Source organism: Equus caballus, chromosome 6 (assembly GCF_041296265.1).
Source record: "Equus caballus isolate H_3958 breed thoroughbred chromosome 6, TB-T2T, whole genome shotgun sequence".
Lineage (NCBI taxonomy): Eukaryota > Metazoa > Chordata > Mammalia > Perissodactyla > Equidae > Equus > Equus caballus.
In genome coordinates, this window is record NC_091689.1 from 62,893,641 (window position 1) to 62,909,634 (window position 15,994).

Sequence of the window (15,994 nt, forward strand, 5' to 3'; positions counted from 1 at the left end):
AAGATATTACGCCCCTCGGTTGCTCATCTTCTACATGAATTTCCTACGAAAATAGAAAAACATAAATGTTTTCAATGTTTCGCTACACATATTAAATATTTACTTGAGCTATATATCTGCAATGCTTTGTAAAAAGTACTTGAATTGTTTGGAATATCATGTTTTTAGGGGAAAAAAGTTTATAAAGAACCCCAAGCATTTAATAAATTAGGTATAACTCTAAATTAAGAGTATTTCCTCCTATCAGGCATCAAAATACACTACTATTTCTTAAACTAAAAAGTCTGGACACTGAGGAAAACTCACATATCTACAAAGGGACCACAAACACCAGAACTGAACAATGCCGAAGATCAGTTTGGATGGTCCTGGGGGATACATAAGTGGGCTTCCTCTAGCTTCTGAACCCTATAAAAGAGTTTTGCATATCATAAGATGCACTGAATATTTGTTAACTGAGTGGAACCCGTCTTAGGTATGTGTACACTTTCATTCCCTCTATCCTAAACATTAAAAACATTTGCCAAGATGAGGATACTGACATTACGAGCTCCCGAGAACTGCTTACTACTGATATCATGTGCTAGAAAAATGACAAATTCTTGGTTTCAGAAGGCAGACAGAGGAATCATTTGGGGCTTAAGAAATACTGTCAGTTATAAGAAGAACTTTATGAGGACATTAAAGTATTTGGAGTTCCTTTGATTAAAGACTGAACATGTATAATATAATACCATGACCACATACGTTAAATTCCTTAAACCATTCATTTTATCTCTTTATCAAAATTGAGCTTCTCTTGTGAATCTATAACTACAAAAAAAAAATCACTCTCCAAACGGTGCACATGATAGGAGCCTAATGGTGAATGATATATTGAAAGATCCCTATAAAAATTAAAGCACAGGTGACACAAAGTAATGACTGCTCACACTCAGGAAACATGAAGATGCCTAAGTGAAAATTAGATGACACTATTAGATAATAATTTCTGTACCTGGCTATAAAGAAATAGTCAGTAATTCTTAAAAATACCACCCCTAAATTTCAGGATGTCCTTGCGATAAAAGACTAACTAATAAATTTAGGTAAGACTTGCTTTGTTAATATAGTGGTTAACAAGTTATAACTGTTGTTTTAAACTGCATTTAAAAATGAACATTAAGTGCATATTAAATAACACTAAGTCCTCTAGTAAAAGCCCCAAATCAATCACTAAAGTTGTTGATTTGTTTAACATCTACCATGCACAAGATACAATGCTGAGCACTTTAACTGTATTTGAAAGTGGTTAACCAACACTGCATTTAACCCTTTTAATATGTCTTCAAATATCATGGGAAAAGTTAGTGTAAAACTGGATACATAACATTTTTATCACAAAAATAAAAGACTAACAACACACATAAGGCATATAAGAAGAGAATGCAAGTTTTAGGAAGTCTTGGTATTATTCTTGGCTCTAATAAATATGCACTAATTTTAGCATAATAATACCAGAATATGCCTTTATAGTATCATATGCACAAGGTAGTAATAAAGTAGTTAAAATGATAAAACAGATTGCACATTTTCCTAATCTGGAATCTGTCTTGAATATTTCCTAATATTCACAGTAGAATCTAGAGTACGATCATACATCAAGAGTGCTATGCCAACAAAATTTGGAAATATTTCTTCCTGACCAAGCCGTTTGTCTGTTCTGAAGTGTGACTGCCTGGAATCTCTTAAAGTTTCTATAGATAATGTAATTACAATGTTTCCCATATCCATAAAAGTGATTTACCTTTTTTTAAAAAGTATATGTACTGTGCCGTTTGCTTCAGTGACAGCCAGCAGCAATGAATTCTACAGTTTATTTGTATGTTGCACAAAAATTACTTCCTTTTAACTGTTTTATCATGATAGTTGATTTCATTGGGTTTTTCCTCATGAAGAAAGGTAAAAAAAAAAAAACGCCACCAAAAGATATGTTTTTTCATTATCCATCTTTAGTCCACAGAGAGAATATTTTTTTATTTGAGTTTCATCTTTTACTCATGGTTACAGTACAGTGCTGGCATTTGTAATTCCTACTTCTTAATGATTTCATTTTCTGCTTTTATGAAGCACACAGAACCTTCAGCAAACATGTTTCTCAAAGAATGTATTATCTAACATTCATCAAGCTTTAATTATCATATCCTAAATATGAATATTAGTAGAGGTGAGATTGGAACAGATAACCCCGATGTTGGGGCATATAAAAATCACTGATACTGTTCCCCACCAGAGCCAGAGGCGAGTTTAGCTTCACATTGTGTTGCAAGCTACCTAAAGAAGAGATGAAGAGTCTCCACAGGCTTTCTGGTTCATAAATTTCCTGTAGAAAGGAAGTAATTGTTTCTGTTTAAAGGAAACATCCTGAGTTAGATTAAGCAAAAGTCCCATTTTCTGTCAACAGAAGACAAAGCAGAGAGGTAAAAAGGTCAATAAATATCAGAAAGCAAAAGACTAGCCAGTATTTATTGGGAACCTGTATGTGCAAGTATTGTGGGCATCAAGAAACAAAACATCTGAGTGTCTCAGTTAATTTTCTCATTTCGTTTAAATATTTTGTATTCTGTGTAGGCACGATATGCGAACAGATTACTAAGCATGTAATAAGTATAAATGCCTGCCTTTTAAAATAAAGTTCAAAGTCTATAAAAGGTATCTTTCTAATTCAAAATAAAGCATGACAGAGCTGGAGCACTCTTCTGCTCCATCCACATAAGTCCAATTGGTCCCATAAAATTTTCCTATGGAATTTCTCCAGGGGTTAAGGCAAGGGTTCCCCAAGTCCATTGTGGGGTATTCCTTTGTTTTTCCTATCCTAAAAATGCACCAGTTTCTTCATACAATCATACATTGCCCAAACAAAACCTTTCCTGATCTATGTGAGTTTTCTTTGTGGATATGGAAAATTTTACAGAATTGGCCACAAAAATATAAATGTGAGCTATAGTTACCTCTTGAACTTGGACTACTTTATTATTTCTTAGAAAAGGGGGTAGAATACTTTTTATTTTCCTGGATCTTTTCTATTGGTAATTGTGTCAGAATAAACTTAATTATATAATATTTAAAGCAAAAAGGTCCATCACTTACGGTCATTTTCAATTCAACCTTATAACAAAGCATATACATGCTTCATAGAGTTAGGGTAAGGATTTAATTAAAAAACTCATGCTAGACACATTAGAAGAAGGTGTTACCAGGCCTTATATAATAAACATTCACATAAATTATCTATTATATCAGGGGTGCCTGGTGGCGCAGTGGTTAAGTTCGCATGTTCCGCTTCTCAGAGGCCCGGGGTTCACCGATTTGGATCCCGGGTGTGGACATGGCACCGCTTAGCAATAGCCATGCTATGGCAGGCATCCCATGTATAAAGTAGAAGAAGATGGGCATGGATGTTAGCTCGGGGCCAGGCTTCCTCAGCAAAAAAGAGGAGGATTGGCAATAGTTAGCTCAGGGCTAATCTTCCTCAAAAAAAAAAAAAAAAGAGAGAATAATAAAAAAATTATGTATTATATAATGATTGTTATTTATAAAAGGTATAATCATTGTTTTAATAGCAAATTTGCCTTGGACCATCCGAAATTTGCATAATAGTGCACATATAAAAGTATATTGCATGCCTCTGATTTATACGTATGTGCAAACTATATTCATCAATTCATTTAACAATCACATACAGGCATACCTTGGAAATATTGTGGGTTCCATTCCAGACCACCGCAATAAAGTAAATGTCGCAATAAAGCGAGTCACAAGTTTTTTGGTTTCCCAGTGCATATAAAAGTTGTGTTTATACTATACTGTAGTCTATTAAGTATGCAATAGCATTATGTCTAAAAAATCAGTGCACGTACCTTAATTTAATAATACTTTATTGCTAAAAAATGCTAACCATCATTTGAACCTTTAGCAAGTCATAAACTTTTTGCTGGTGGAGAGTCTTGACTCGATGTTGATGGCTGCTGACTGATGAAGGTGGTAGTTTGCTGAAGGCTGGGATGGCTGTGGCAATTCCCTAAAATAAGACAACAGCAAAGTTTGTTGCGTCGATTGACCCTTCCTTTCACGAATGATTTCTCTGTAGCATGTGATGCCGTTTGATAGCATTTTACCCACGACAGAACTTCTTTCAAAAATGGAGTCAATCTTCTCAAACCCTGCTGTTGCTTTATCCACTAAGTTTTATGTAATATTCTAATCTTTGGTTGTCATTTCAACATTTTCACAGCATCTTCATCAAAAGTAGATTCCATCTCAAGAAACCACATTCTTTCCTCATCCATAAGAAGCAACTCTTCATCTGTTAAAGTTTCATCCTGAGATTACAGCAATTCAGTCACACCTTCATGCTCCACTTCTAATTCTAGCTCTCTTGCTATTTCTACCACACCTGCAGTTACTTCCTCCACTGAAGTCTTGAAGCCATCGAAGTCATCCATGAGGGCTGGAATCAACTTCTTCCAAACTCCTGTTAATGTTGATATTTTGACCTCTTGCCATGAATCATGAATGTTCTTGATGGTATCCAGAATGGTGAATAGTTTCTAGAAGATTTTCAATTTACTTTTCCCAGAGTCATGAGAGAAATCACTATCAATGGCAGCTATAGCTTCACAATATGTATTTCTTAAATAATAAGACTTGAAAATCAAAATTACTCCTTGATCCATGGGCTGCTGAATGCATGTTGTGTTAACAGGCATGAAAACATTAATCTCAATGTACATCTCCATCAGTGCTCTTAGGTGACCAGTCTTATTGTCAATGAGCAGTAATATTTTGAAAGGAATCTTTTTTTCTGAGCAGTAGGTCTCAACAGTAGGCTTAAAATATTCATATTGTAAACAGATGTGCCATCATCCAGGCTTTGTCCTTCCATTTACAAAGTACAGGCAGAGTAGATTTAGAATAATTCTTCAGGGCCTTAAGATTTTGGAAATGGTAGATGAGCATCAGCTTCAACTTAAAGTCACCAGCTACCTAGCCCCTAAGAGAGAGTCACCTTATGCTTTGAAGTTTTGAAGCCAGACGTGACTTCTCCTCTCTATTTATGAAAGTCCTAGCTGGCCTCTTCTTCCCATATATGGCTCTTTCATCTACATTGAAAGTCTGTTGTTTAGTGTGGCCCCTTCATTAATTATCTCAGCTAGGTCTTCTGCATAACTCGCTGCAGCCTCTAAATCAGCACTTGCTGCTTCACCTTGAGCTTTTATGTTGTAGAGATGGCTTCTTTCTTTAAACCTCCTGAACCAAACTCTGCTAGCTTCAAACTTTTCTTCTGCAGCTTCCTCAGCCCTCTCAGCCTTCACAGAATTGAAGAGAGTTAGGGCCTTGCTCTGGATTAGGCTTTGGCTTAAGGGAATATCGTGGCTGGTTTGATCTTCCCTCTAGACTACTAAAACTTTCCACATATCAGCAATAAGGCTGCTACACTTTCCTATCATTTGTGTATTCATGGGAGTAGCACTTTTAATTTCCTCTAGAAACTTTTCCTTTTCATTTATAACTTGGCTAACTGTTAGGAGCCCTAGGTTTCAGCCTATCTTAGCTTAGACATGCCTTCCTCACTAAGCTTAATCCTTTCTAGCTTTTGATTTAAAGTGAGAGACATGCAACTCTTCCTTTCACTTGAACACTTAGAGGACATTGTAGGGTTATTATTGGCCTAATTTCAATATTGTTGTGTCTCAGGGAATAAGGAAGCCCAAGGAGAGGGAGAGAGATGGGGGAACAACTTGTTGGTGGAGCAGTCAGAACACACAAAACATTTATCAATTCAGTTGACTGTCTTATATGGGCACAGCTCCTGGTGCCCCGAAACAATCACAATGGTAACATCAAAAATCACTAATCACAGATCACCATAAAAAAATCTAATAATAATGAAAAAGTTTGAAATAGCGCGAGAATTACCAAAATGGGACACAGAGACATGAAGTGAGCAAATGCTGCTGGAAAAATGCCGCCGATAGACTTGCTTGATCTAGTGTTGCCACAAACCTTCAATTTATAAAAAACACAGTATATGCGGAGTGCAATAAAATGAAGCACAATAAAATAAGGTATGCCTGTGCTGAGTAACTTCTCTATATTAGGTACTATGTCCTGTACTGGAACACAAAGATGAAGAACATAATACCCTACTCAGGAAGCTTAATTTAGCAGTAAGTATAGTATAATATTGTTACATCTACTAGAGAAGTATAACATAATATGCTATGTGCCACAATGGAATTCTGCACAGTCCATATTAAGAGCCAAAGTACTGTTCCTTTTCCATTCTAGGAGGGGCAAGGAGGATCACAGAAGACCACAAATTAAGACTTTAATGCTTTTTAGAAACATTCTCACAATGAGGCATGCTCTTTTCCTAAAGTATGTTTGTCCATGGTCATTATGGCACTAAGTGGGCAGAGTCTTAAAGAATGTTTCCATCTCCACATGATAACTTCTAAATGTTTGATTCAAAAGTTAAAATGATATTTCATCTTATTTAGTTAAAAAAATTTCTATCTCCAAATACAAACTACTCTTTGCCTTTGAGAATTTTGCCGTCTTCTGGAGACTTCTACACAGTATATCCTGTACCAAAGTGGACCTAAAATGCATCCTTGATTGACTATGTGTCAACCAGGAGACTATTCCATCACCCATACAGAGCCCAACATGTAGTAAACACTCAATAATGAGCATTTATTGAAGGAACAAATGAATGAATGCATGAACTCTCAGTCCCTTACCATCTTGGAAGAGCTTTGGACAAAAGCAAAATAATCGGCATCGTTAATGAATGTAGCTTGTTCTCACTGTTTTTTTATATTTCTTCTGGATCTGACGTGAGCATTTACAAGTCTCATTGTGTTTCTGAAACAAATAACGGATTTCAAAAAAATCCGAGCAGGGCTTGCAAACAACTAAGATTAGTGAAATGTCGTGCTAGTAGAGTACGGCCATGTATGCAGCAAAGCATAGTAATTAAGGGAGTGGACTCTGGACCCCAACGGCTTGGGCTCAGATCAAGGCTCTACCCGTTACCAGACATGTGACTTTAAGTAAGTTAGTTCACCTCTTGGTGCCTCAAGCTTTTTGATTATAAAATAAGAATACAACAATGCCTCCTCTTAGGGTTGTTTTAAGGATTAAAGGGATTAAATATTTGAAATACCTTTAAATAGCACCTGTGGATAGCAGGCACTCTATTGGCATTTAATACATCAGCGGTCACTTAGAAGGCAGTTTTCTCAAAGTTGGGGGCCAGTGATAACCGCTCTGTACCTCAGTTGAATTGAATATGGGAGTTCCTCCCCATGGCTTTTTGGAAATTTCAGCCCATCATCATTCAGAATCAATGTGTCTGGTTTTCATTCTAAAGCTGACTTGGTCAAAAGCGGCAGCTACACAGGTGTGTTTCAGAGTTCATGAAACTTCCAGTCAGCACAGGGGAATCCCTCACAGGTTTCAGTCTAGTCCTTAGGCCTCCCAACTCAAGCAATTCAAATATGTCTGTTCTGTGGCCAAGAAGTCGCATAGATCCCCCTCTGTTTTATACATTTTGGTTTATTCCATAGTGATTACATGTCTTCTGTCACTCTGGCTGTTTTTGGTTTGTTGTCTGTATTCAAAGGAGGCCTGTGGTTGTGTCTATCCCAAGCGTCTGTGTTTCGGGTTGCGCAGTTTGCCCCTGTCTCTCATCATTGCTTTTGGCTCGGTCTCTTGACAGGAAATGAGAGATTTATTTTATCTGGCTTGAACTACATTGTTCCTTCCTGGCTACTGGTGTTACTTCACTCTAAATAACATGACTTCGTGCTCACAGTCTGCCCAAGGTCAAAGCCTGAGGGTAATAGACACATTTAAGAGCAGGGGAGGAGAATATAACCAGAGGGGAGGAGTGGACCAGGAGAGAATTAAAAAAAAAACAGGAGTGACGCAAAAATTAAACATGCAGCAGGTCTGAATTTTCTGGTGGGCTTGAAATGGAATCTGTTCTGAAGAGCTGAAAGGCGAACTTTCCCCCTCCTTCCAGATGTTATCTATTTAAAATGACACTATGAAGTAATCTAGGTTTGAAATTCAAATTTAGTTTTAAAAGAAAGCATGAGTTCTCTGGGAGAAGAGTTTACAAAGCTTATTAATATCTGTGATATCATAATTATAGTGTGTTTTCAATCACTTAAGTTGGAATAATTATTGGAATTCAAACATCCCTGTTTGGTTCGACACAAAAATGTAGAATTGTGATAGTGCATACAATTAATTAAGTCAAACTCATCATTAAAAAAAGTTCAACTTAATAAACAATACCTAAGTTTGGAACTTGAAGCCATGAAAAAGGTTTAAAATTTTGTCTGAATTTAAGTATAAACAAGAATATATCCGAACAACATCTCCTAACCTATTCACATTTTTCCTTTCCTTCTCTTTTCTTCCCTTTGGAGGCGTGAATAAAACTTTTTTGGTTTCTTCAAATACCTCTCAGAGTTTCAAAGGGTCAGCAGGCTGACCACCCAAAGACACAGTAAAAGAAAGCATCTCGGTTTCACTGGTCACACCATTTATGCTGGACTGAACCTCTCTGGGACAGTTTAAAAGAGAGAAAGCTGGCTAATCTAGATATATATTTTCCTCTTCTTTTGACAGATTGTCATGTTATTTAATAATACTTTTGCCTCAGGAAAATGGATTTAATGGAAATGGACTTTAAATGAAGCACAAAGGATTTAGGTTACACGAAGGCCAGATTTTGCAGGCAGAAAATGATTTCACATGGGTATTCCATTCTTGGGGAAGATGATGAACTTCCCTTTGCTAAGGATCTTTCAAGGCTCCTATCATTCTATGGGCTGCAAGCGTGGTTTATGCTGAAATCAGGAGGACGTCCCCAATGACATTTTAAATAATTTAGAAGTTTATGCCTGACAACACTTCCTTGAGCAAGCCCTGCTCATCTCTCTGGAACTACATGGACACCACCATTCTGGATCGGCCAAGGGCCTAATGTCTGCAAAACACAAATGATTTGTTTCTTTATCCAAAGTCCTCCCCTTGAAACTCTAACTAGAAATTATTCCTCAGTACCCCTTAAACTTACACAATGTTAAATGTCAATTATATCTCAATTAAAACAAAACAATTATTCCTAAGAATCATATGCCCTTCTCATGTCAATTCCTTATAAGCACCTCTACATGTGGAAGGAGCCCCAAATTCCAAAATGTGGTAGACCCAACTGCATCAGAATTCTAGTAAAGTCTCATTTTTAACACTAAGTTCTTAAAAGTTCCAGCAATGTTTTGTATGCATTGTCTTAATGTTTTATGATTATTAAATTCTAAATACAGTCCTAAAGAGTAAATATAAAAATGTGATTCCTTTCTCTAAGGACCCTGTAAATCAGCCAAGAAGGCCCTCATGTGAATACCTGGATCCTCCCAAAAGCTTTTCCTCAGTTCCATCCTTTCACCTCAGGTACTCAGAAGTAAAAAGCAAAGAATCAAAAGAAGATAGCATTTATTGGAAAGTTACTATGTGATCAGCACTGTGCTAGCTACTTTCTGATACATCACCACATTTCAGGCACACAAACTCCAGGCAAAATTAGTCTTATTATCTTCATTTTACAGATGACAGAATGAAATTTAATATCTGTTAAGTAATATGCCCAAGATCATAGAGTTCAGAAGCGGTGAAATTGGGATCCAGATTTAGGTGTGTATAATTCTATGTCTAATTCTAAAACTCACGTCCATTCACTATTTTAAAATAGGAATTAAAATGCTCAGTTACAGAAATGCCGTGTTTTTAGAGTCCAACTGTGTCCTTCACCTGTACAAAATAAGGAATTACAAACAAAAACAATCCTTGCATTCTTCAAAAGATTAAACACAGAGTTACCAACTGACCCAGTAATTCCACTCGTAGGTGTATATCCAAGAGAAATAAAAGTATATATCCACACAAAAACGTATACCCAAATGTTCATAGCCACAATTCCACGAAAAATAAAACAACTCTGATGTCAATCAACTGATAAATGGATAAATAACATGTGGCATATCCATACAATGGAATTTATTCAGCAATAAAAAGACATGAAGTGCTGACACACAACATGGATGAACTTTGAAAACATTATGCTAAGTGAAAGAAGCCAGGCACAAAAGACTACATCTTATTTTATTCCACTTAATTTAAATGTCCAGAATAGGCAAATTTATAGAGACAGAAAGTAGATTAGTGGTTGCCTATGGTTATGGAGTTGGGGTAAAAATGAGAAGTGACTGTTAATGAGTATTGAATTTCCTCTTGGGGAAATGAAGATGTCCTCAAATTAATTGTGATATTTGCACAATACTGTGATATATGAAAAATAATTGAAATTATACACTTTAAATGGGTGAATTGTAGATTATGTCCAGTACATATTAATAAAGCTCTCATTAAGAAAAATTTTAGTTATGTAAAACCTTTCCGTATCATAAGGAAGAAGTAGGCAGCACATTCCTGATGGAAAAGAGAAACTATTAAGTAAATCTAGCTACTGCAACAGTGAAGAAGAGCTGATTATCTTCTAGCATTTCCCCTCCATACCAGCAAAGCTTTAGTCCACTAGGTCCAGATGGACCTCTGAATCACTGAGAGAGTTCAAAAGATACCCCTCTCTGGCCAAGTATGCTTTGAGACCAAAGCTTGTTGAAAAAGTTAGAACCACAAACTGGTAGTTTCTTTATGCAATGCTAAACCACTTGTTTGACATTTTCCGTCTAAACTGACCAATGATTTGACTATTGTGTAGACAACCACAAAAAACAACTGAAACAGTGGGAAACTATTATTTTAAAAGTACTTTCTGTTTTAGTAACACTTAGAGAGTAGAATTCCCTGATTCTACCGAGATTCAGTTATTCATGTTCCAATGTGAAGTCAGTTGCCCAATTGGCAAATTTGTCAATATAATTTTTTGTCCTGCAACCCATCATTAGATGACAGGAAAACATCATGTTGTGGCAAAGAATCAGTAGGTAGTAATCAAACGTCCCATGATGTTGAATTTCCCAACCCTCTGTAGATTTTTTTTTTTTTTTTTTAGGGAGTATCCTGGAAGTATCAGTGCACAGAAGAGCAGGTTTGGGAAGGACCAGCTCTCTGGAGATAATGACACATTTTATCCTGATCTTCTTTAGTTGTTGATACCTTAAAAGTTACTCCGTTGAAGTTGCTTTCAAATTAAACACCATTGCTACAGTGTTTCTGTTGTGATTGTCGGAGGGAAGTGGAGCCAGTGCAATTTGTCCATGTTTTACAAATCACCATCTGGCAGGGAGATGGCAACATGTGAAATCTTCACAGGACTCTTGTTTTTCTACTATCTGCTGGATAACTAAGGAGATCACCAGACTGCTGGGATGCCTGCCAGATGGTAAGCAGGTATGTTTATGAGTTTAAGATTCTTATTTTCTTTCAATGCTTTCACATGCTGTGGGCGCAGAGGCAGAAAAGTGAAAGGGAAAAAGAACGAGGGAGCGGATAAGTGACTGTGTATGATCATTACAAATGTCTTTGAAGTTTCTTGAAACGTGAATTTTCTAAAGCCTACACTGAATTATTTTCTACCAAGTAGAAAAATCACCAGTCATATGGTCATACGATTTTTAAAAATGCTATGTTTTTCATTTTTGCACAAATAACCAGGTGTATAGTTTCTTCAGTCCTCTTGAGTAGCCACGTATCACTCAGGGCATCATAAGCCTCATTAACAAACATTCGGTGAGCGTATACCCTATGCATGGTACGAGGCTAGCCATTTCAGAGAAATAAAAGTGAAGGTGTGTTTTATTTTATTTCGACTATTCAAATAGACTATGATGGGCAAAGAATACCTACCTAGTAGAGTCATAAAAAACCCTCTAACAATTGAAGATTCACAATGCTGAATCTGGAGAGTAAGTGGTAATCATTAGAGTGGCTTCTGTGAAAAGAAAAGGGCACCCGAAACAGTTTGGACCGATAATAAGTGAAGATCACAAAAGAGGTAGTGTCTCTTATATAGAGAGGTCCAGTTCCTTAAAGCTAGGTTTGAAGGACTGCTCAGCAATATATCAGCAACGTGACCCAAGGCAAGTTTCTGAAAGTCTCCAAGCTTCAGTCAGCTCATCTATAAAAATGGTGATGGGACCGGGCCAGTGGCTGTGTGGTTAAGTTCACACGCTCTGCTTCACTGGCCCAGGGTTTCGCCAGTTTGGATCCTGGGCGTGGACATGGCACCGCTCACCAAGCCATGGTGAGGCGGGGCATCCCACATGCCACAACTAGAAGGACCCACAACCAAAATATACAACTATGTACTGGGGAGCTTTGGGGAGAAGAAGGAAAAGTAAAAAATAAATTAATTAATTAAAAGTAACATACTGAATTTACTCTAAAAAAATGGTGATAACTGCTCTGCCTTTTATGATTGTGGTGAGATTAAAAATATAAAAAAGGCAAATTGTCAAAAACTACATAGTTGCTCAATAAATGAAGCTATTCTCATTATTATTGCTATTTTTGTTACCTGGAGAGGGCCCCTTCTAGGTTAAATCCCTAGATGTATAATTTGCTCACATGAATTATATATATACATTTTATAAAAATATATAAAAACATATAAATGATATATAAATATAAAAATATATATAAAATATATAAATGAGTTATATATATAAATATACACCTAGTCTCATATATTTTTATATTTAGATGCACATAAGGTCTACATGCAGTTGTGCACTTATATGCAAATATGGACAAATACAAGTAGATGTGCATAATAGGAGATATATTCTCCCCAAGCACAGGAAACAAAAATAAATATTTTGACTTAAAGCTCTGTAATTGTATTGAGTAAATACTAATAAAAGTTTCACAGTTTCCTAACATGATACTCTTGGACAATTACTGAACCTATCTGTGTCCTTAGAATGAAGAGAATTTAAAACCCGCTTCATAGGGTTGTATGAACATTAAGTGCGATAATTTCTACATAATCCATTGCACAATGCCTGACAGAGAATAAATGAATAAATGTTTGCTTCCATCCTCTTTCCCTTTAATTATCAATTTTCCTCCCCCTCTAAATTTAGCCTATTTTTGCCCATCCTTACCTCCTTCGCTCAAGCTGAAGGACAGATGTCTCTGCTTCTTTCTTAATTTCATCACTCCTTCCACCAGGATAATTTCTCTCCTTAATTACATGATTCTTCTATTTTTATCATAAATTCCCTGTCATCTACTAGTTCCATCTCCTCAGCCTAAAATATACTCATTTCCCCCATCCTAACAATACTTTTCTTAAAGATAAATTAACAAATGACAGAAGAGATAGAAAGCCTAAATAGGCCAATGATCATAGAAAGAATTGTAAAGATTGTTAAAGATCCAGGTCTAAAAATGCCAGACACAGGTAGATTTTTTTTCTGACCCAGGTAGTTTTACATTGGTTCTAATAAAACTGAGTTTAACACAATGTTTTTTCTGCTTAAACAGTCTCAAAACGTTAAAATGATTAAAAGACTCACAATTCTTTAACAAGTTTAGCACAACCCTAATATCAAGTCATGGCTATGACAATATAGTGAACACACACACACACACAATTATGGACCACACTCACTTAAAGAAGTAAAGTTCTAGCAAGTAGATAGCAAGAGTGAATTAAAGAATAATTCACCATACTCATATGGCATTCATTGCAAGGAGGGAAGGCTGCTTCAATACAAAGATATCTATTTAAGTAATTTTTACACTTAAAATAGTAAACTAGAAGTGAAAATCCACAAGCAAATTGTTAAAAAGACTTTGGGGAAAAGTGTCAACCATTCCAGATTTATTTAATGTAAGTTAGGAAGAGAAGAAAATGACCTTTCAAGGGAGATTGTCACAAATAGCGGTAAAACACATAGTTAGTGGTAAAATAGTCAAGTTATCTTTGGTTGACCCAGCCTCCCTCATTTCTCACTTCCTTTTCCATTTCTCCAGTGACCACCTTAACCTGCATGGTAGGCTGTGTTTACTGCCTCCTCTTACTCATCTCCTGTACGCTTTCCAATTCATTGCAAATGCTTCTGCTCCTACCTGTTTACAAAAGCTTTTTTCTCAGGTGTTACCAATATCCATGTAATCTCCAAGTCCACTGGCCTGTTCTCTAGCCTCATCTTTTTAACCTCTCTGTAGCATTAAAGACTGCCACCCACCAACCTCTCAGCTCTTCGCCTCCTTCAGCTTTGGGAACGCCCCTTGCTTGATTCTCCCGCCTCCTCGCTTGTCCTTTCTGAGCTTCTCACTTGCCCCTTCTTCCTCTACCTGCTCCTCAACATGGGGGATCCCCAGAAATCTACCATCAGCCCCTTTAATTCGTGCGCTATCCAGAGAACGCAGAGCACAGTTAAAAAGGAATGAGAGTACCAGGAAACTATTACTAAAACAAAGTAAATAAAACATTGCGTTAAACAAAAATTTACACATGACTTTCAACTCTTCCAGTTACAGTTTAAGTGAAATAGATTTCTAAAAAAAATATTGCTACATGGACAATCTCCGCCTATATTATCTTTAATATGTTTAATACTACTACGCCAATTTAAAAAATAGTTTCTAATATTTAACTTAATGAATGTCTTTTCTGCTACGATTCGTGTCCTACCTATGTTATTGACATCTATAATTAACCTACTGATTTAAACTCAAAATATTTGGCATTAACTTGATTTTTAACCCTTTCACAACCTATTTAATTTGAAGCTGGTGCTGTTGGAATTATTGGGATGTATCTGAATGTAAATTAGTAGAATTCAGCAATCATTTCTTAAATGCCAGTGACATGTGAAACATTGTTTTTATAGTCATCCTGTAATATGCAAACTTCAACAGGATTTTAAAGAAATGAAATTGACTCACTTCCAAATGTAAAGTAACAACTTTAAGAAAGCGCTGATGTTTAGTCATGTTCGCTCTGAAACACCTTTCTCTAATTTAAGCTAACAGTAAAGGCAAACAAAAATATCAGAAAAAGAAATACACAGGTGCCTTCAAATTCCTCACCACACAGTCATCAATCTCTCAATAAAAGCTCTTCAGTAAACCCGATCATCTTTCTCCATTCTCTCGTCTCCAAATTATTGCCAGATCATTTTCTGCTTCTATGTTCTCCTCCACCACCCCTGTAAAACTTAGAAACCTCTTTTGCACGTGATTATAAAGGAACTAGTTTCAATGCTTTGCTTCTTTTCCTCCCTCTGATATTTGTATCCCTTAATGTTACACCTTTCAGGTAACTCCAGAAGCCAATGCCACTATTCTCCCTCTTATTAGATACACATTCCTCTCAAAGAAAATGTAAATAAAAAACCCAAACTTAGACAACATAAAATAGGGCATTCTTCACTTCACAAAGAGATCTTTAACTTTATAAAAAGTTGCCTACAGAATCCCTCTAAATAGTGATTTTTACCTAGTGCATGAAAAGTGTAAGTCAATGAAATAACATACATTCACACTCAACTTTTCCACAATCATATCAGTTTTGCAAAGTGGGTGGCAACTTGTTCTCATCAGATTCTTCCACTGCAGGCAACATGGAATTGAAAATGAGGCAGAGCTAGACTAAAGAACACGATTCCTTGACTCCAGCTAAGGCATTTCTCTTCTAGAGCAGTAGATTTCAAACTTTTTTAAAGCCATTCAAATATTTCTTCAATAGAAATCTTACAAGATTTAAAGAGATAAAAGAGAGAAAAGTAGCATGGTTATGTCCTTTTCCCTTCCCTTCACCAACTGCCCTCAGGGTCACCTACAAAAATCTACAGCCTTCCTCAGAGCACAGTTTGAAAACAATTGCACCAGACGATCTTCTACTTATTGCTAAAGATTTGGCCACCAAAATCATAATCTCAACATAGAGAGAGTCCCAATA

At 36.3% G+C, this 15,994-nt stretch overlaps 1 protein-coding gene and 1 long non-coding RNA gene across 32 annotated transcripts in view; one reads left to right on the forward strand and one right to left on the reverse strand.

Annotated features, from left to right (window-relative positions):
- The window catches only part of SOX5 (SRY-box transcription factor 5), a 949,864-nt gene that overhangs the window by 473,919 nt on the left and 459,951 nt on the right, over positions 1-15,994 (reverse strand). The window lies entirely within an intron of this gene.
- LOC111774060 (uncharacterized) overlaps positions 1-15,994 on the forward strand; it is a 90,836-nt gene that overhangs the window by 66,291 nt on the left and 8,551 nt on the right. The window contains exon 3 of the long non-coding RNA XR_002808905.2: positions 11,135-11,472. This is a non-coding gene — a long non-coding RNA (uncharacterized lncRNA). The remainder of the gene's footprint in view (positions 1-11,134; positions 11,473-15,994) is intronic.